This window comes from Bos indicus, chromosome 5, assembly GCF_029378745.1.
Source record: "Bos indicus isolate NIAB-ARS_2022 breed Sahiwal x Tharparkar chromosome 5, NIAB-ARS_B.indTharparkar_mat_pri_1.0, whole genome shotgun sequence".
NCBI lineage: Eukaryota > Metazoa > Chordata > Mammalia > Artiodactyla > Bovidae > Bos > Bos indicus.
The window spans coordinates 77,603,479-77,623,889 of record NC_091764.1 but is presented as its reverse complement, the minus strand read 5'-3'; the positions used below and the strand labels follow the sequence as shown (position 1 = coordinate 77,623,889).

General features: G+C 38.3%; 1 protein-coding gene and 1 non-coding gene across 4 annotated transcripts in view; both read left to right on the top strand.

Annotated features, from left to right (window-relative positions):
• BICD1 (BICD cargo adaptor 1) overlaps window positions 1-20,411 on the top strand; it is a 251,591-nt gene that overhangs the window by 137,360 nt on the left and 93,820 nt on the right. The gene's annotated exons all lie outside the window — the stretch shown is intronic.
• TRNAC-ACA (transfer RNA cysteine (anticodon ACA)) lies at window positions 16,438-16,510 on the top strand. Its single transcript has one exon. It is a non-coding gene; the product is annotated as a tRNA-Cys (tRNA).

The window sequence follows — 20,411 nt, the reverse complement described above, 5'->3', positions numbered from 1 at the left end:
GCAACCTGCCAATTCCCACATTTTTGTCTTAAATTTTAGCCTTCTCTTGATATAAAGTATTAGAAAGCTGTAAATGCTTACAGCAGTATGATGTAATGTTTAAAAATAGAGACCCAGAAGTCAGATAAGAGTTGAGTTCAGAATGAGACCCCACCACTTACTTTCAGTGGAACCTTATCATAATCTTTCTAAACTTCATTTCTTTATCTTTAAAATAGGGACAAAAAATAATGGTGAAGAAATATATTTCTCTCGATAAACCAATGGTATTTTGTTAAACCAAATAACTAGAATTGTTATGACTCTTTTGTATTTCCTTTTTTACTTGTTGGCTGGGAAACAGAGAACTCACTCGGTTTAAAGCTCAATTAAAATTAGTATTTGAAATCTGGTCAAATATCACTATTTGGTAAGGTGAGCAGTCTTTTGCCTAAGATCAATGGATTTTCCATAATCTTATCTGCTCTGAGCAGTTTCCCTGGAACAAACAACTAAGCCATATTGACATGGGGGTTTCTCAGTCCCAGTATCTCCATCATGTCAGTGTTAATAGTCATGCTTCTCCCATACAAGTGCTAACCTGGCCTGACTACTTAGCTTCTGAGACAGATGAGATTGGGTGCATTCATGGTGGTATGGCCGTAGACTGGTCATGCTTCTCAAGGATATTTGCTGCTGCTTTTTTTCCCCCCAAATTTCCTGTTTTAACTGCCTTGTTATGTACACATATTTTACTGTAATGGCCTCAAAACATTTAAAGCAGAAGTTATAAACGGTAATAATAATAATAAAAGTGATAGTATCCAAACCATCAGCAGGTGCAAAGAAAGCAAAAGACGCTGTATGCTATAATGGTTAATGTATGGGATCTTGGTCAGACATGGGTTTTAATCATGGCCCTGAGCAAGTTATTTACTTCTTGCTGTCTCAATTTCTTAATTTGTTAGAAGAGCATAATATTGCTAAATAGGGTTACTTTGAGGATTAAATAAGATAGAGCAAAACGTTTGGAGTAGTTAAGTTCCCAGTAACAGTAGTTTAAGAAAAAAGGATGAAATCACAACTTGGCATTTTAAATATTGTTGGTGAAGCAAAATTGAGATTTGGAGAGAAAAAGTGTCCCTTGGCATTTTTAAATCAAGAAACATGAACTGCAGTAGACAAAAAAGTGCTTAACTTTAACCTGGTCCTGCTAAGTTTAAGGATTATTTAAAGAATATCACAAAGCCCTGATTTTGGTTAAATTTTCTGAAATAGCCTAATTCCAAATTCCAGAGCTGGAAATGGACCTGGTAATCACTTTAGTCTCAAAATCAAGATATCCAGATATCCAAGGAGCAGCCAACATTGCTTCCATTTCTTTCTCTACTAAATGGAAAATTTATGAACTGCTGCCTAACTTGACTTTTCCATTTTGGTGTAGAAAGAACATTTAGACTGAAAAACAACTGCCCACTGGTAAATAAGGCAATTAATACCTTTGAGTCTAGGGACACTTGAATGGCCTTTCAGTTCAGTTATTTGTTCTCCTTCTCAGGATAACTAGGAGAAGGATGGATGAGATTAGTCTCTGAAGAGGAAAATTTATTATCTCTACCTTCAGAAATACCACTATATTTATATGGCAGATTTCTACTAAACCCTTTTTTAAAATGCACTTTTCTACTGATTAGGAAGAACTACTACGAAAACATTTTATATTTATTTGATATTTGTATATTAAATATTAAATAGCATATTAAAAAGCAGGGCCATTACTTTGCCAACAAAGGTCCATCTAGTCAAGGTTATGGTTTTTCCAATAGTCATGTATGGATGTGAGAGTTGGACTGTAAAGAAAGCTGAGTGCCAAAGAATTGATAATTTTGAACTGTGGTGTTGGAGAAGACTTTTGAGAGTCCTTGGACTGGAAGGAGATCAAACGAGTCAGTCTTAAGGAAATCAGTCCTGAATATTCATTGGAAGAACTAATGCTGAAGCTGAAGCTCCAATACTTTGGTCACCTGATGTGAAGAACTGATTCATTGGAAAAAACCTTGATGCTGGGAAAGATTGAAGGCAGGAAGAGAAGGGGATGACAGAGGATGAAATAGTTGGATGGGATCACTGACTAAATGGACATGAGTTTGAGTAAGCTCTGGGACTTGGTGCAGGACAGGGAAGCCTGGCGTGCTGCATTCCATGGGGTCACAAGAAGTTGGACACAACTGAGCGACTGAACTGCACGGAAACTTGTAGTTTTTCAAGTGCTTATTGTTTTTACTTTCTTATTCCCACTATACTGCATTCATGAAATATTTATTGAACATCTTTTAGTTGATACTGGTCTAGGCCCTGAAGACAAGACAACAAGACAAGAAACAAGACAACATCCTTGTTCTCATGAAATTTGTGTGGGTGAGATGGACAGCAAATATAATTATAATGTCACATTATAAAATGAGAAATCTTCATGGAGGGACTGGGTTGGTGTGTTGGGGTGTGGTGACATCAGGATTTCTGTTTTGATCACATTAGGTTTTGAGATGCCTATTAGATATCCAAGTGAAGCAGATAATCCAAGCCATGGGCCCAGATGTGATCACCTCTGAAGTGACAAGAGAAGACATCCGACGATCAGACCTCAGACACTCCAATATACAGAAGTCAGTGAAGAAAACAAGGAGTCATTAAAGGAGACTAAGTCCTAGAGATAAATGTGCTTCCAAAAGGAGAAAATAAAGAACTGTGCAAATAAGATGAAACTAAGAATTGATCATTAGATTGGGAAGATGGAGGTGGCCAATTACCTTGGCAAGAGATTTCCCTGGAGTAGAGGGAGTCAAGGCCTAATTAAAGTGGGCCATAGACAGAATGCAAAGAAATGGAGATATCAGGTATAAGCAAATTTAGTTGAGGATTTTGGCATCTGTGGTGGTGGTTTATTTTAATGGGAGATGTGTGTGTATTAACTGAAAAACCTTAAAGAAGGATAAATTGGAGAAGAGAGGTAGAAGGGGTAATTGCAAAAGTGAAGTCCTTGAGCAGTTGAAATCTGCTTTCCTGATATGCATGAAAATGCAAATCTTAAAATGAAAACGAAAGATTCTTGTACGGATTTCAAGAACTCGAAGTTAGGATAGGGTGAACATGATGTGGGTAGGGGAAAAGGGGAACTGGTAAGCTGAGGTGCCAGTATGTTACTCAGTACTATTTTCTAGGGAGAAGAACCCCACATAGGTAGGGTCACTCAGTCATGTCTGACTCTTTGTGACCCCATGGACTGTAGCCCTCCAGGCTCCTCTGTCCATGGAGTTCTCCAGGCAAGAATACTGGAGTGGGTTGCCATTCCCTTTTCCAGGGGATCTTCCCAGCCCAGGGATCGAACCCAGGTCTCTTGCATTGCAGGTGGATTCTTTACCAGTTGAGCCATAAGGGAGGCCTAAAAAGTATGGTAACAGCTGGCCAATAAAAAAAAAAAAAAGATTTGAACAAGCAAACTTCCTGGTGACCCGGGATGAAAAAGTGGGTCTGGCAGGAAGCCTGATATGTATGAGTATCTCTTTAAAACAAAATATATTCTTGTGCATGTTCTTTCAAATGGTGTAATTGATCCTGTATTATGGTTCAGTTCAGTTCAGTTCAGTTCAGTCACTCAGTCGTGTCCGACTCTTTGCGACCCCATGAATCACAGCATGCCAGGCCTCCCTGTCCATCACCAACTCCCGGAGTTTACTCAAAATATAAATCTACTTTAAAGTTGTTTATTGATTTGTCTGTGAGTGTGTCTTTCCTTTTCTCTCTTCCTCTCTCATCTGGAGTTAAAACAAGAGAGAAGAGACTTTCTGGTTTGATTTTCACAGAGGAAGATGATACAGATCATTATAGCTGGAGAGGGAGGGAATATATATATAGTTGTCCCTGACAACATTCAAATGGAGTCTAAGTTAAAATGCTATGTGTTTGGGACTGTTTTCTTAGAGATCACTAAGGGGTACAGGGACCTGAAGATGAGTTTGTTTGCTTTCTCATATTTTAAATTTTAATTGTTTAATTGGCAGCATTGAATTGAAGTTTTTCCATTATTTTATTCTGTTTATTTTTATGCACAAATATCTTCCTACGTGAGTTGATAATACCAGTCATTTGCAAGTGATTCTGTTGCCGCACTAGGTTGTGTTCCAGGAATACTGAAGCATGGGTCCTACAATAGAGACTTGAAAAGGACAAAAATGGGATTTAATAATAAATGTTGGTATACCAGTCCATTTTAGTTACTGATCCACCCCTTGAAATAGGAGACACAAGAAGGATTGTTGGGAGAACCTGTATGAAAGAGACACTAAACTATTTTAATGAAAAATACTAAAAAGCATATCATTATGTTAATTCCACAGCCTTAGATCTGTGATGCTTAAAGTACCAGTAAAACTAAAGCTTTTCCTACACTATATTAATCACAAGGTACACATTGAGTCAGACTTTCCTGACTATATTACGTACAGGTAATACTGTACACTCTGCAATTTTCCTCTAACTATTCAAATCTGGGTGTCATCACTTATTAGCTATGTGGATTTGGGGCAGGTAACTTCTTTGTTACTCAAAGAAATAGGCATGATAATAGTGCCTACCTTAGTAGGTTATGAAGATAAAATGCAATACATAGTAAACAATTAGAACAATATCAATGGCATGGGTTAGATTTTTTTTTTTTTAATTGCATTATGATATAATAAGAAGACTGTCTGGCTTCCCAGGTGGCTCAGTGGTAAAGAATCCACTTGCCAGTGCAGGAAACTTAAGAAACATCAGTTTGATCCCTGGGTCAGGAAGATCCCCTGGAGTAGGAAGTGGCAACCCACTCCAGTATTCTTGCCTGGAAAATTCCATGGACAGAGGCGCCTGACGGGAGGAGGAGGAGTCCCTGAGTTTGCAAAGAGTCAGACACGACTGAGAGCACATACATGTACACACACACACACACATACAATGACTGTCTAGAAAACATTGTGCAACTAGCAGTGCATATTTATCACTTAGTTAATTTTAAGAGATAGTGAAACTATAGGGCAATGATGCACACCTATTGAATACTCAGGGATGAGAAAGAAAACTCGAGTTTTATCTTGTTTTGTTTTTGCCTTTCACTAGGTATTCCGCCTACTTTTTTAAATTGTGTTAATCTTTTAATCTTTTTACACACAGACATACTCTAAGTATGTTTAGGTCACCTTGTGTAATTTGTAAGGGTGAAACTGCAAACTCAGTTTCTAGTCCTTTTGAGTTTACTAGCACCTGTACAAAATTTCCCCTCTTTAAATTTTTTATTATGTTTACCTCATTATTTCTGGCTATAATAAAAAATTTTCTTTAAATTTATTGCCACTATAAAGGAAAAATACAGTTCTCAAAGTACCAGTTAACTCAACCCTTCATTGTTGTTATGTATTTTAAAAGTTACATATACATGTCAAAATACTTAACTAAAGTGGAATGACATAAACATGAAATCTTTCTTCACACTGCCCAACTTCCAGCCCCACTCTACAGAAGTAACCACTTCTGTTAGTTTGTTGTGACAAATTACCATAAACTTTGTGGATTAAAAAAATACATTCTTATAGATCTGTAGTTCAGAAGTCTGAAATTCATCTCCCTGGGCTAAAATGGAGATGTTAACAAAGCTGTCTGTTTCTAACTTCAGCTAAATGTCATCCTGCATAGCACATCCCTGACACCCAATCACAATTTCCCTGGCTTGCTGCTCTGTGCCAGATGCTTTGCTGTACGTAAAAGAAGACAAAGATCAGTAGTAAAAAGCCAGGCTTCTTATAGTGTTGTTATTGTTCGGTTGCAAAGTCGTGTCTGATTTTTTGTGACCCCATAAACTGCAGCACGCCAGGCTTCCCTGTCTTTATAGTGTTACCCTTAGTAAATGTTGGCATGTGTGTAGTGTTATTAGTAATAGCTAGCATATATTGAACACCTAGTATGTATGAAGTACTATGCCAAAGATTTACGATTATTTCTCTGATTTAATCCTCTGATGTACATATGATTGTTATCCTCATGTTGCATCACATCAGTAGGCTGCAGTTTAAGGAGATTCACTCACTTGCCAAAGGCCATTCACAAAAAAGTAATAGAAAGTAATAGGTATTTAATCAGTTTCCTTGGACTTCAAATTTTAGGCCCAACAGGATTTCTCTTTTGCCAAATGATAAAAATAAAAATTACAATGTATCTTTGTTTTGAAAGACTGGGAAAATAATAGCTCAGAAACAAAATTATGAAAAGAGGCAGTGATGATTCATAAAGATAAAGGTATTTTGTAATCAGACAGACATGACTTTGAATTCTGACCCGGCCACCTCTGTCACTTCTCTTATCATCTTTTTCTTATCTGTAAAAAGGAAATTATGAGATTACATGAGATAAGAAACATTGGCTTTCATGAAAAAGAGGGCTTTCCTGGTAGCTCAGCTGGTAAAGAAGCCACCTGCAACGCAGGAGACCCTGGTTTGATCCCTGGGTCAGGAATATCCACTGGAGAAGGGATAGGTTACCCACTCCAGTATTCATGGGCTTCCCTGGTGGCTCAGCTGGTAAAGAATCCGCCTGCAATGTGGGAGACCTGGGTTCAATCTCTGGATTGGGAAGATCCCCTGAAGAGAGGAAAGGCTACCCACTCCAGTATTCTGGTCTGGAGAATTCCATGAACTATCCATGGGGTCACAAAGAGTTGGATATGACTGAGCGACTTAAGTGAAACATTGGCTTTCTTAAAAAAGAACGAAATAATGTCAGTGCAGCAATATGAATGCATCTAGAGACTGTCTTACTCAGTGAAGTAAGTCAGAGAAAGACAAATATCATATGATATCACTTATCTGTGGATTCTTAAAGAAAGGTACAAATAAACTTATTTACAAAAGAGAAATAGAGTCACAGATGTAAAAAGCAAAGTTACAGCTATCATTGGGGAAAGGGAGGAATGATAAATTAGATGAGGATTGACATATACACACTACTATGTGTGAAATAGGTAACTAATAAGGACCTAATGTGTAGCAAGGGAACTCTTAATACTCTGTAATGACCTATATGGGAAAAGAATCTTAAAAAAGATTATAGCTGATTCACTTTGCTGTACAGCATACACTAACACAACATGTTAAATCAGCTATATGCCAATAAAAATGTAAAATAAAAAAGAAACACTGGAACTAACAGATTCATTCAATGTTAATTTGATTTCTTGGATATTAATAAAATCCAAGTACCTAATTATTTTGTGCAGTTCACCACAAAGCACAAATATGCATTCAATAATTTCTTTTTAATGATATAAACCTTTTTCTAAACATCACTAAAATTAGAAATGTAAATTTTCTGGAAATGTCCAAGCTGTGGAGAAAAGATCAGGTATTGTGTTAGGGAAGTAGAAATATATACAATTATATAAAGTTATTTTACTTATTCTGGAATATGAAGTATATTACTTGTATTAGTGTGGATCCAATGATCATTCACATTTGTGTAACAGTTGGTTGAGCCTCTCTATCTCTTCAAAGCTGCACCAGGGTATAAAAAAGGTATGGATAACACCAAATGTAAGTGAAGTTGGGACCCTCAGGAGCATTAAGGGTGGGCATGCAATTTAGTACAACAACCTTGAAAAACTAGTGGGTCTTATCTAGTAAAACTAAAGCTGTATAGATCCTAAGATCTGGCCATTCCAATCCTAGGTCTATACCCTAGAAAACTTCACTTTTGAGTCAGGAAAGGTACACAACAAAGTTCATAGCAACTTTGTATATGATATACATTGTATATCAATTATACATATATGTATGTATGCATATATCTCATTGTATGAATATATCAATTTATTTTTCCATTGTCAATTGGCATTTGAGTTGAGATATTTGGCTATTAGAGATGGCTTCCTTGGTGGCTCAGCTGGGAAAGAACCCGCCTGGCAATACAGGAGACTCAAAAGATGTGAGTTAGATCCCTGGGTCAGGAAGATCCCCTGGAATAGGAAATGGCAACCTGTTCCAGTATTCTTAACTGGAGAATCCCATGAGCAGAGGGACCTGGCGGGCTACAGTCCATGGCGTCACAAAGAGTCAGACACGACTGAGAACACGAGCATGCAATTAGGAATAAGGCTGCTGTGAACATCTTTGTTTGTGTATTTTGGAACAGGTATATGTACATTTCTGTCAGTTATGTGCCTGGTAGTTGAACTCCAGCAGAGTATGCCTGTTCAGCTTTAGTAGAGATTGCCAAACAATTTTGCAGAGTGATTGTACATGCCTAGGAAGTGAGAGCTTGGTTATATCACATCTTCACCAGTGCTTGGTATTTTCTTTCTTTTCCATTTTAGTTACAGTGAGTGTAGAGTGGTAGTAGACCATGATTTTAATGTGCAATTTCCTGGTGACTAATAAAACCGAAGTTCTTTTAGTATGTCTGTTGGTCATTTGGTATGCTATTATTTTAAAAGTAAGATATTATTATCCTTAGAAGCACTATTTAATAAAGTTGATTATGAAATGTCTGTATAAATCATCATATCAATGAATTAAAGCTGAGTTATCCTACAATGTGAAGAAGGAAATGGCAATCCACTCCAGTATTCTTGCCTGGAAAATCCCAGGGACGGAGGAGCCTGGTGGGCTGCTGTCTATGGGGTCCCACAGAGTCGGACATGACTGAAGCAACTTAGCAGCAGCAGCAGCATCCTACAGTGTGATAAAACTTAAGAATCTCAGTGGCTTAAAATAGCAAGATCTAATTCTTGCTCTTGCCACATGTCTTTTTCTGATGGTCGGCAACTCTGCTCCACGTGCCAACCATTATGGCCGCTTGGGAAGGGACAGCCCCCAGTTGTGTCATTGCTGGTCTCCAGACAGTAAAAAAAGAGGTGGCAATGCAGCAGATCACACTCAAGCTCCTAAAGCTTCTGCTTAGAGGTGGCAAGTACTTCACTTCCTCACATTCCACTGGCCCAAGCAAATTGTGTGTCCATGATTAACGTCAGTGAGAGCATTGTGTGATCTTCCCCAAAGAAGAGGCTCAGAGGAAAGGGCATTAAATATTTGTAAACAAGAGAGTGACGCATAGCATCTCTTTCTGCAGAGGAAGTTTATAACAATAATAGTCTAGGATGGAATACTCAAACTGTTTGTCTATGGGTGGGCTGTCTTCAACACACATACTTGTGCTGCACCTCTGTTTTTTTGATCAGTTGTCATCATTTAAAAATCGTGGCATTTCACAAAGATGCAGATTTCTGGCTTTTCTTGGAAATCTAAGTTACAGGAAGAACCATTTGGAGCTGAGTGGCATCACCATTCTAGATGGGGTGTGCACTGCTCTGGTGCCTTGCAAACATTTCTTACATAACCCACAATAAACAATGCATTTTGCATTACTCCTCACATGTGTACATATGCAGGTGTACACGTTCAGGTACAGGTATAAGTGTGCATATACTTACATATTTCCAAAGCAAATCCGTGAAATAAAGCTTACTGTTTTCTACAGTGCATGCTGATATCATCTCTTCTCTTCTATCCTACTTTACCTTATTCTTTCCTTTCTTTTTTTTTTTAAATTTTTTTAAATTTTATTTTAACTTTACAATATTGTATTGGTTTTGAAATCAACCTCTAAATTGATTTCACAAACCCTTGCTAGGTCACGGGTCACAAGTTGAAAACACTGCTCTCGAACATATTACTTGTCTGCTGTTCCTCTGGATGCCACTGGTTACTTTTCTAGGTTGAATTTCTGTGTAAACATTTCCAGATTCCCGGGACAGCTTGTTGTGTGGGTGAGCAGCAGCTGCTTTCCCTCAGTGATTTAAGCCTGTGCATTTACTGGCTTTGCCCAAAGGTCTTAAATAAAATTTATACTGCTTGAATGCCTGCAAGTTACTATGATTACCCTTCCCTTATTTGACCTTCTGTTTCAATCAAAATAGCTTTTTAGGCAATAGATCTCCAATTCAAAATATCACAACTTCCTGGCTGGGCTAGGGAATAAAGGATGAAGTGTAAGTGAGTCTTGGGCTTCCCAGGTGGCGTTAGTGGTAAAGAACCCACCTGACAATGCAGGAGACAGATGCCAGTTCAATCCCTGGGTCTGGAAGATTCCCTGAAGGAGGTCCCCACTCCAGTAGTCTTGCCTGGAGAATCCTATGGATAGAGGAGTGTGGTGGGCTACAGTCCATAGGGTCACACAGAGTCGGACACGACTGAGCAACTGAGCAGCACAAGTGAGTCTTTCTTTGGGTGCAGGAAGGAGCGTTCTCAGAGGCTGAGCACTTTATTACCTCGGGAGACCCAAGGACATGTTTTCCACAGATCAATTCCTCTGTATCATGGATTCACTTAACAAATATTTATTGTTCACCTGTGTTCCCTGTCCTAGGGAACTCATCCAAACTTTGTACAAAGATCTAGTGTAGATAGTAGTCATTTATTTCTGTGTTTTATTGCCTTGTTGTTTGCTGTTTTCTTCACTTGACCCAGAAATTCATGCATTGTCAGAGGGCAATTCTAGTTAAGGGTATGTTACTCAGATGTGTCCTCCTGCTCAGATGTTTGTTGATTCTAACTGCTGTCTGTCTGTATGTGTAAGTGATGGGTTTATGTGTGGTGTTGTAGGTAGAGGGTATGGGAATGATGAGACACCAAGTAAAAGTCTCTTAGCCACTATGACACAAGCAGTATTGCTATAAAACCAAGTGAAAAGGGTTGTACTAGAGGGAAAGAAGTACCTTCGTGTTTTCATAGGGTTCGGTGAAGCTTTGCATTTTGAGGAGCAGTGCACTTGTGATACCGAGGGGATTCCACCATCTCCATGGTGTTGGTCTCTGGAAGCAATTCAACCACCTAAGTAGCGTTGGTGTCAGGTGTACCCAGCATAATTGGGCAGCAAGGCCTGGTGGAACATGGCAAGAGGGGCTTACCAGGATCATTCAAAGCAGTAGTAATGCCCCTTCCTGCCAGCTGGAGGCAGTGGAAGCCCCACAGTGGACATTGCGGGACAGGGCCAGAACGGGAGAGGAAGGAAATGGCTAACATGTTTCTGATTCCAGGAGAACAGCTAAAGGAGACTCCCAGAAATAATTATAAGGATGAGATGAGTTCATATTTAGAGATATTGCAGTAGCTGATAGAGGCGAGAACCAGTAATATATGGACTGTTACTATTAGTAATGTGACCCCAGGGTAAGTCATGGATTTAGACAGCAAGATTATTTCTCCTTCTCTATGTATGTACTTTACCTAAAAATGTCCTTTTATAGAAGCATGAATGTAGCTCATTACCAAAAATTCCTGAACACTGTCTCCAAACCTGATCTCTTGTGTCTATATTCAGGCCTGATGAGAGGAGAGTCATGAACTCCTTGGCTGCGCTGTTACTTGTGTCTTCTATTTGTATCTGCTTTTTCTTTTTTAAAAAATTTTTAAAAAATAAATTTATTTATTTTAGTTGGAGGTTAATTACTTTACAATATTGTATTGGTTTTGCCATACATCAACATGAATCCACCACAGGTATACATGTGTTCCCCATCCCAAAACCTCCACCCTCCTCCCTCCCCATACCATCCCTCTGGGTCGTCCCAGTGCACCAGCCCCAAGCAACCAGTATCATGCATTGAACTTTACCTGGCGATTTGTTTCATATATGATATTATACATGTTTCAATGCCATTCTCCCAAATCATCCCACCCTCCTCTATTCTTGTTACTACCAAGTCCCTCCCTGATGTCCTGGCCATATCCCCTTTATCTTCCTACTGTCCTCAGTTAGCAAAACAGCAAAAAATAATAGCTAAGGTGGATATAGTTGACAGAATTATGGCTCCTAAATTAATGTCATATAGCTCAACACATGCTAACCTCTAGTACCTCAGACTATGACTTTATTTGTAATAAGTGTCTTTGCAAATGCAGTTACCGTAAAGATCTTGACATGAGATCATCCTGGATTAAAGTGTGCCTTATATCCAATGACAAGTGTCTTATAAGAGACAGATGATGAGAAAACAGACAGAGACCCAGGGAAGACGCCATGTGAAGACAGAGGCAGAAATCACAGTTCTGCTGACTGAGACAAAGAATGCCGGGGGCCACAAGATGCTGGAAAACTCAAGGAAGGATTCTCCTCTAGTGCCTGCAGAAGGAGTGCTGTGCTCCCCACCCCTGAATTTCAGACTTCTGGATCTAGAACTGTGAGACAGTAAATTCTATTGTTTAAGCTAGCAAGCTTACTGCAGTTAGTTATGGCAGGCCTGGGAAACTTGGACAGTGAAACACCAAACAGCACCAAAGAAACATTTATTTCACAATTGGTGAATATTTTAAAATAATAAAAAATGTTCTAGAAAAGACTATGCAAATATTTTCAATCATTAATAATTAAAAGACTTTGCTAAATATTTTTAACATTTGCTAAATAATTATTTTTAACACAATTATAGAGCCAGTTCTCATCTGACAATAAAGTCCTCCTAAAGTTAACATGCGAAAAGTTGACTCATTGGAAAAGACTCTGATGCTGGGAGGGATAGGGGGCAGGAGGAGAAGGGGACAACAGAGGATGAGATGGCTGGATGGCATCACTGACTCGATGGACATGAGTCTGAGTGAACTCCAGGAGTTGGTGATGGACAGGGAGGCCTGGCGTGCTGTGATTCATGGGGTCGCAAAGAGTCGGACACGACTGAACGACTGAACTGAACTGAACTGAACTGAAAGTTAACAGTCCTGGGTGTTCACTGGAAGGACTGATGTTGAAGCTTAAACTCCAATACTTTGGCCACCTGATGCGAAGAGCTGACTCATTTGAAAAGAGCCTGATGCTGGGAAAGATTGAGGGCAGGAGGAGAAGGGGACGACAGAGGATGAGGTGGTTGGATGGCATCACTGACTCAATGGACATGGGTTTGGGTGAACTGAGGGAGTTGGTGATGGACAGGGAGGCCTGACGTCCTGCGGTTCGTGGGGTCACAAAGGGTCGGACATGACTGAGCAACTGAACTGAATCAAAAGTTAAGACATAAACAAATTGTTTGAGACTCATAATACATCTTTTCCTACAGGAGTCATGTGATATACTATGGATATTTTCCAGATATTAACCCATAATAATTGTTTTAATGGTAGTCACATGTGGACTATAGATTTCCTAAAAGTCAGGATTATGCTGTATATATATAAGTTCACTACCTCGCAGACTGATTTGCATATGATAGACACCCCCAGTACCAATAAACTCTCTTTGAATAGTTCATTTTTGAGCATCATACAATAGTGTTTAATAGCATCTGTTCTGGAATCTAAAAATCTTGGCCCTGCCACCTCCGGAACGTTTAAGCAAATTATGTAAACTCTCTGTGCCTGACTTTGTTTATCAAATTGGAATAATAATACCTACCACATAATGTTGTGAGGAGTTAGTAAATTATTAGTAAATTATTACATATAGACTGCATGCTCACTTGTGTCCAACTCTTTGCGACCCCCTGGACTGTAGCCTGCCAGGCTTCTCTGTCCATGGAATTTTTCAGGCAGGAGTACTGGAGTGGGTTGCCATTTCCTACTCTGTATTACATATAAAGTACTTAGAATTAAGACTAGTACTTGCATACCAGGATTCAATAAATGTTAACTATTATTAGTGCTAAACACATTTACCAACTAAATTACAAACTCTTTGAGATAGAGAAATGCCCAGTGTTTTTTATAATCTCAGAACCTACACAATTTTTTGCATAGTATATTCATTTAATATGTATTTGTTGAACTAATAGAAGGAATGAATGAGTGGTTACCTGTTTATAATACTTTCTTGCCCCCAAATCATGCAGAATCAATAAACATTTGTTGACATGTTACAATAAAAATGTATTAAGAAATTAAACGGTTAAATGATTATCAAAGAACTACAAATATAATTAAGAAAAGAAAAAAATTACTACCAATGTGAAATTGTTCATCATATTTTAGCCCCTGGACGCTGGCAACTTGTGCTGTGTTTCTTGTTAATTCGAGAATTGTGCATCATGTTTTGCTTCCAACCCAGGAAGAACACAGGAAACACACAGATTTCTGGAGGTCTCTCTCTTTGTCCGTCCTTTCCGGAATTCTGCCCTGCAGCTTCCTTCCACCTCAGCTTCCTGAGCTCTGAACTCCTCACCTCAGCGGGGCCTCTAGGTTCTCTAGGGTCCCACTCCCTACATCTGCAGTCCATGAATTGCATCCAGGGTGTTCATAGCACTCATCTCCTGTTTCCCTTCTTCCGGAGGTCAGTCTTACAGGCCCCTTGTTCAGTGTCTGAAAACAGCTGTTTCATGTGTTTTGTTTAGTTTTCTAATTGTTCACAATGAGAGTGAAGTTCTTGTTGCTTTTAACCAAGCAGGTATCTTGGTTAAAAGAGAAAAAAAAAAGAGTTAACTATAAACTAAGACTTCTACCTTTATTTCGTTGGTTCTTTTGTTGATGAAGAACTACAGAGCCCTTCCTTAGTTTTGAAGAGGTTCTGCTAGGCAAGTTTTCAGGCTATGTCGGCAGTTGGCTTCAGGGATACACCCTTCCATCTTTACTTCTGGCTTAAAGAAATAAGAGTGGAGAAGAGAATTCTAAAGTATAAATAAAGACTGTATACTGTTGCCTGTACCAAAGCACATATCTCATAACTTGTTAGGCAGAGTGGTAAGATCTCTCTCCCATTTATTTGTGCATTCCTTTTCATATAGTCATATTCTATTAGGATCCTCTATTGCTTTTCACAAATTGGTTTCAACTTTTAACAATGATAGATACAGATTTGCTCAGCTGAGCACAGAGGCCATTTCTGTTTATGTTATTTCTGTGCAGTCAGTCATTCCCCTTCAAGGTCATAGCCCTATAGCTGTGTCATACATAAACAATCTATTTTAATAGATGGTTGTGGGAGTCATTTCATCAAAGAAGTGCATTATATCTACTGGAGGATTTTCTTGTCTGAGAACACTCCTGAAATTATGTTTTCCCAAGATTTCAAACTTTATTAAAATTTTCAATTTTATAAAAAATGATTTTCATTTTGGCATAATTATTATCTACTGTGATAGCAATCAGGTCACATTCTGAGTATTCATTTCCTTGTTAATTTTTATCTAACTCTTAAAAGCTCCTTTACGTGAGCTGCCAGAACAGTGAAGGAGCCCCATCGATTAAGAAATTTGGGGGCCACATATGGTCCAAAATCCAACATAATGATAGCTGGAATAGAATGAACAAGAAGTTAATGAATAATAACCTCAGTCATTTCAGGGGAATTAAGCCCTGCTGGAGAACTCTGACCCTGAGAATTGAAGTCTGTTATCTACAGAGAGAACCTCCCTGTATCCCACTACCTTCATGGCTCCATTTGTCAGCATGAGACTTGCTGGTGACAGAGACTGGCAGATGTCAACGTATAAGGCATTCTTTCTGCTGGGATGTTTATTGTCTCTTCCATGGTAGATGTTCTCTAAATGTTAATGGAGACAAAGGTCTCCATACTGTGTGAGCACTACCACATACCCATCCATACACCTCTTGTCCAGACCTCCCCAGTATAAACTTTCTTCTGAGTCCCTGTATACATGTATATGTGTGTGTATATAATATATACATATAATTTAAGTAAATAAACTACATAACTTACTTATGTCTGTTGTAAGCAAGGCATATAAGTTTAAGAACACAGATTGTCATAGTTTTTTGTTGTTTACTGTATACCTGTTACCAACCAGGGTTCTTGGCCTCCTTAATCAATAGAAATTGATCAGAAATCAGACAGGAAATTCAGGCAAGGCTTTATTGGAGCCCCTGCTTTTCAGCAGGAAGGAGTAAGAACAAGTAACAGGTTCTCTTGTTTGCCTGCTCCTGGGTGGGTGTGTGTCCAGGGGTCAGGTTAGAAGGTGGCTTAGGTAATTTGCTTACCCCTTAGGTGGTGTCGTGTTCAAGAGACATGTGCAGTCTCCTACTTTTGCTCTCAACCCTCTGCTTTTGTTCCAGGCTCTTCAGAAGTGACAGTTGGGTTTTTTGGTCTCTTTGTATGTTTTGTCCAAAATTTGATCTAACTGTACATGCATGCAGTTATTTTTAGTCCCGTATAGTTTCTTGTATTTTGTGCTAGAGGAGAGGTGTGTCTAGGTAGGAGCATTGCAGCACTGCAGCAAAGGGTCCCAGGTCCCAGACTGTCTCATCCCTAGCACTTGTAATAGTGTCTTGTGCATTTGAATAAATACTAAATACAAGTCTTTGCCAATATGTATGAGAAATATATTCCTAGTTATACTTTTGTCTTATCATTAACTTTATTGTAAGTGATAGAAGAACAGAAATATTAAATTTTAGTGCAGTTAAGTATATCAGTCTTTTCTTCTACAAGTAGAAGGCGTCCCTGGTAGCTCAGATGGTAAAGCGTCTGCCTACAATGCAGGAGACCCAGGTTCAATCCCTGGGTCAGGAAGATCCCCTGGAGAAGGAAATGGCAACCCACTCCAGTATTCTTGCCTGGAAAATCCCATGGACTGAGGAGCCTGGTACGCTACAGTCCATGGGATCACAAAGAGCCAAACACAAGTGAACGATTTCACTCACACTGATGAATAGTGGCTCAAACGGTAATGCATCTGCCTACAATGCTGGGGACCCAGGTTCAATCCCTGGGTCGGGAAGATCCCCTAGAAAAAGAAATGGCAACCCACTCCAGTATTCTTGCCTGGAAAATCCCATGGATGGAGGAGCCTGGTTGGCTACTGTCCATGAGGTCGCAAAGAGTCGGACATGACTGAGCAACTTCGCTTCACTTCAAGTATATCAGTCTTTTCTTCTACAAGTAAGCCATCTTTGTTTCTTATTGAAGAAATTCTGTGCTGCAAAGTCATAGATATGTTCTTCTGAATTTTCTTGTAGCCCATAATTCCCCCGTTGATCTGCAGTGACATTTCTGTTGTTTATTAAGTTTCAATATAAATGTGGTCTGTTTCTAGGCTGTCTGTTTTGCTCCATTGTCTGTTTGTCTATCCTGTTTATGTCATTGAGTAGATAATAGACCAATCTGCTATGAGCATTTGTTTTCTGGATGAACTTCAGCTTTTGTTAATTGATCTTTTTTATCTGGACTAGTGGTTGTCAGACTTAAGGTGCATCACAATTGCTTATTAAAACGCAGATCACTGGGAGTTCCCTGGTAGTCTAGTGGTTAGGATTTGGCATTTTCACTGCTGTGGCCCAGATTCAGTCCCTGGTCAGGCAACTAAGGTCCTACCAAATAATATGATTTCAAGTAGTCATTATTTATTTCTTTTCCCCTAGAATTCATGTTACTAGATTTAAACAGTAGTGTATATATTAATATGGAATATTATATTAGAAAGGCAGATGTATTTAAAATATAATATTGAAAATAAATACATGAATACATAATATTTTGGACTTCAAGTAAATGTTGCCATGATTTTTTTTAAAGGACTTTAAATATGAATACTGTCCTCCCAGATTTTGATAGTAGGAATTGTTGGTTTTTTACTGCAAACTATCTTCTTAGACTGAAATGTAGAGCATATTTCTCTTCAGACTTAATTATAGGAGCTAAATACAAGTTAAGTAATTTAATAGTATATTCTCCATATGCAAAAAAATCATTTTTACTAGTCAATACAGCTTTCTAATTTGATCTTAATCCACAGAAAAACTTATCAGCAGAGATAGGTAAATAATGCATCATTTTAGTATTTATGATGCAGTTTTATGGAGAAATATTAAATTCTCTGGGTTTATAACACTTTAAAAGTGTCTTTTGAGTGTCACCATAAATCTGATGGCTGAGACACTGGTTGGTAACTCATTAGGAATACATGCTAAAATTATTTGCTTTGATTTTTTTAATGATGTTTAATTTTATGTTCCCCTAAAATTGACTTATATTAAACCAATCATATCTTGGGCCCCAGGAGTATATTAATTTACCATTGTGATTGCTTCAAGATATTGTTATTTAGACTTATATCCTCAATTCACTAATGAAAGATATTAAAATAATGATGAATAAAATATATGGATAGTAATAAAATTATATAATATATCTTCAAAGTCTGAATATAACTGATAACATGTTTGTGTTATGGCTGATTCTTTACAAAAAGCAGGTCTGACTTAATGAAAACTTTTTATTTTAAAAGTCTATCAGTAAAATGTTTCTGGAGAATGTGAGCTTTACTGAAAGTATACATCATTAACAAGAGTAGAATTAAATAACTGAGGTTTCACTAAAGAATCAAAGATATCTCACACATACTTTGATGAAACAAATGGTGAGTGGAAACATATTTTATCCCACTATGTAACTCAGTAAAATGTTAAATAGGTAAAACAAAGAAGGGCATTATCAGGAGTTTTTAGGTAAGATTAAAAAAATATGAGACTCCAACCGAATGCTCTTAGGCAATATTCCTCTCATGTACATGCTGAGAATTCATTTGGCTAATCATGATTCTCAATATATACTTTATGTCTTTGGCTTGGACCCACAGACTAAATGCAGACATTTCTGTCATTTTCAGGTTTGTTGCTTAGGATGCTAATTGAAATTCAGGGCAGGGAAAACTACATCACTGGCTTTTGTGTGTCTATGAAAGGCCTTCTTATTAGACTTTGTTCAGTGTAAAATCTTCTCTTCTCTGCAAACTGAGAGGGACCCTATGTGTGAAGTGTGTCCAGTCGTGTCTTCAAGAACAATGTAGACACCAGTCGCTCACCAGCCAGAAGCCCTCATGCACACTGCTCAGCAGGGAGCCCCTGACCATCAGGTGCCAAAAGAAGACGCCCACTCATCTTTCTAAAATTCTTTCCCAGGGGTGGGGGATGGGAGCCATCTTTTGAGCCTCTGTACAGAACTTTGAATTTCCAAGGAAGGAAATCATGTTTTCATCCCCCCAATACTATTTTGTCCCTGAGTTAATGTCCTTTGAAACTTTGAGCCAAACTAGATAGCACTCAGAACTTAAGGCTATGGCCCCTTTGTTCTCTATTTCATAGTGCTCCCAGCCTTCTCCTGAGTTTGGAGGCCTGGAAAATGAGGAATTCATTTTGATTTGGAGAGAATTCTTAGTTTTCCCTTTGCATATTTTATTCTTTTTGTTTTAGTCTGTTTTCTTTGGCTTTTGGCATGAACCCAGGAGGCAAAGTCAAGGTGTCTTAATGAAAAGAGCTCAGAATTAGGGTGTGGAGTACTTGGATCAAAGCCTAGAGCTATCATTTCCTACTTCTATGACCTACTTCAATTTCCTTAATCTCCTTCCTTAATCCCAAAGAGATTTATTGGTGTATATTGTAGTAAAATATATACTACGAGTTCTTTTTATTTAACTACTTGTACCATATTTAATTACCAGCAATTAATATTACGTATTAGTTGAATATGTTTGAATCATAGCATTCTTTTGCTGTCTTTTCTTTTATGCCCAAGAAATTTCTATCCTATGTCTAATAAGTAATTTGTAAGCATTAAAACAACTATTTTAAAAAGCAAATAGCTGAGAAAAGATGAGAAGCTAAAGGCAAAGGAGAAAAGGAAAGACATATCCATCTGAATGCAGAGTTGCAAAGAATAGCAAGGAGAGATAAGAAAGCCTTCCTCAGTGATCAATGAAAAGAAAACAAAAGAATGGGGAAGACTAGAGATTTATTCAAGAAAATCAGAGATATCAAGGGAACATTTCATGCACAGATGGGTACAATAAAGAACAGAAACTGTATGGACCTAACAGAAGCAGAAGATATCAAGAAAAGATGGCAAGAATACACAGAAGAACTATATAAAAAAGATCTTCATGACCTAGATAACCGCAATGGTATCATCCCTCACCTAGAGCCAGACATCCTGGAATCCAAATTCAAGTAGGTCTTAGGAAGCATCACTACAAACAAAGACAGTGGAGGTGGATGGATTCCAGTTGAGCTATTTCAAATCCCAAAAGATGATGCTGTGAAAGTGCTACACTCAATATGCCAGCAAATGACACTCATGGCCACAGGACTGGAAAAGGTCAGTGTTCATCCCAATCCCAAAGAAAGGCAGTGCCAAAGAATGTTCAAACTACACACAATTGCACTCATTTCACATACTAGCAAAGTAATGCTCAAGAACCTCCAAGCTAGGCTTCAACAGTACATGAACCACGAACTTCCAGATGTACAAGCTGGATTTAGAAAAGGCAGAGGAATCAGAGATGAAATTGCCAACATCCATTGGACCATAGAAAAAGCAAGAGAATTCCAGGAAAACATCTACTTCTGCTTTATTGACTATTCCAAAGCCTTTGACTATGTGGATCAAAACAAACTATGAACAATTCTTAAAGAGATGGG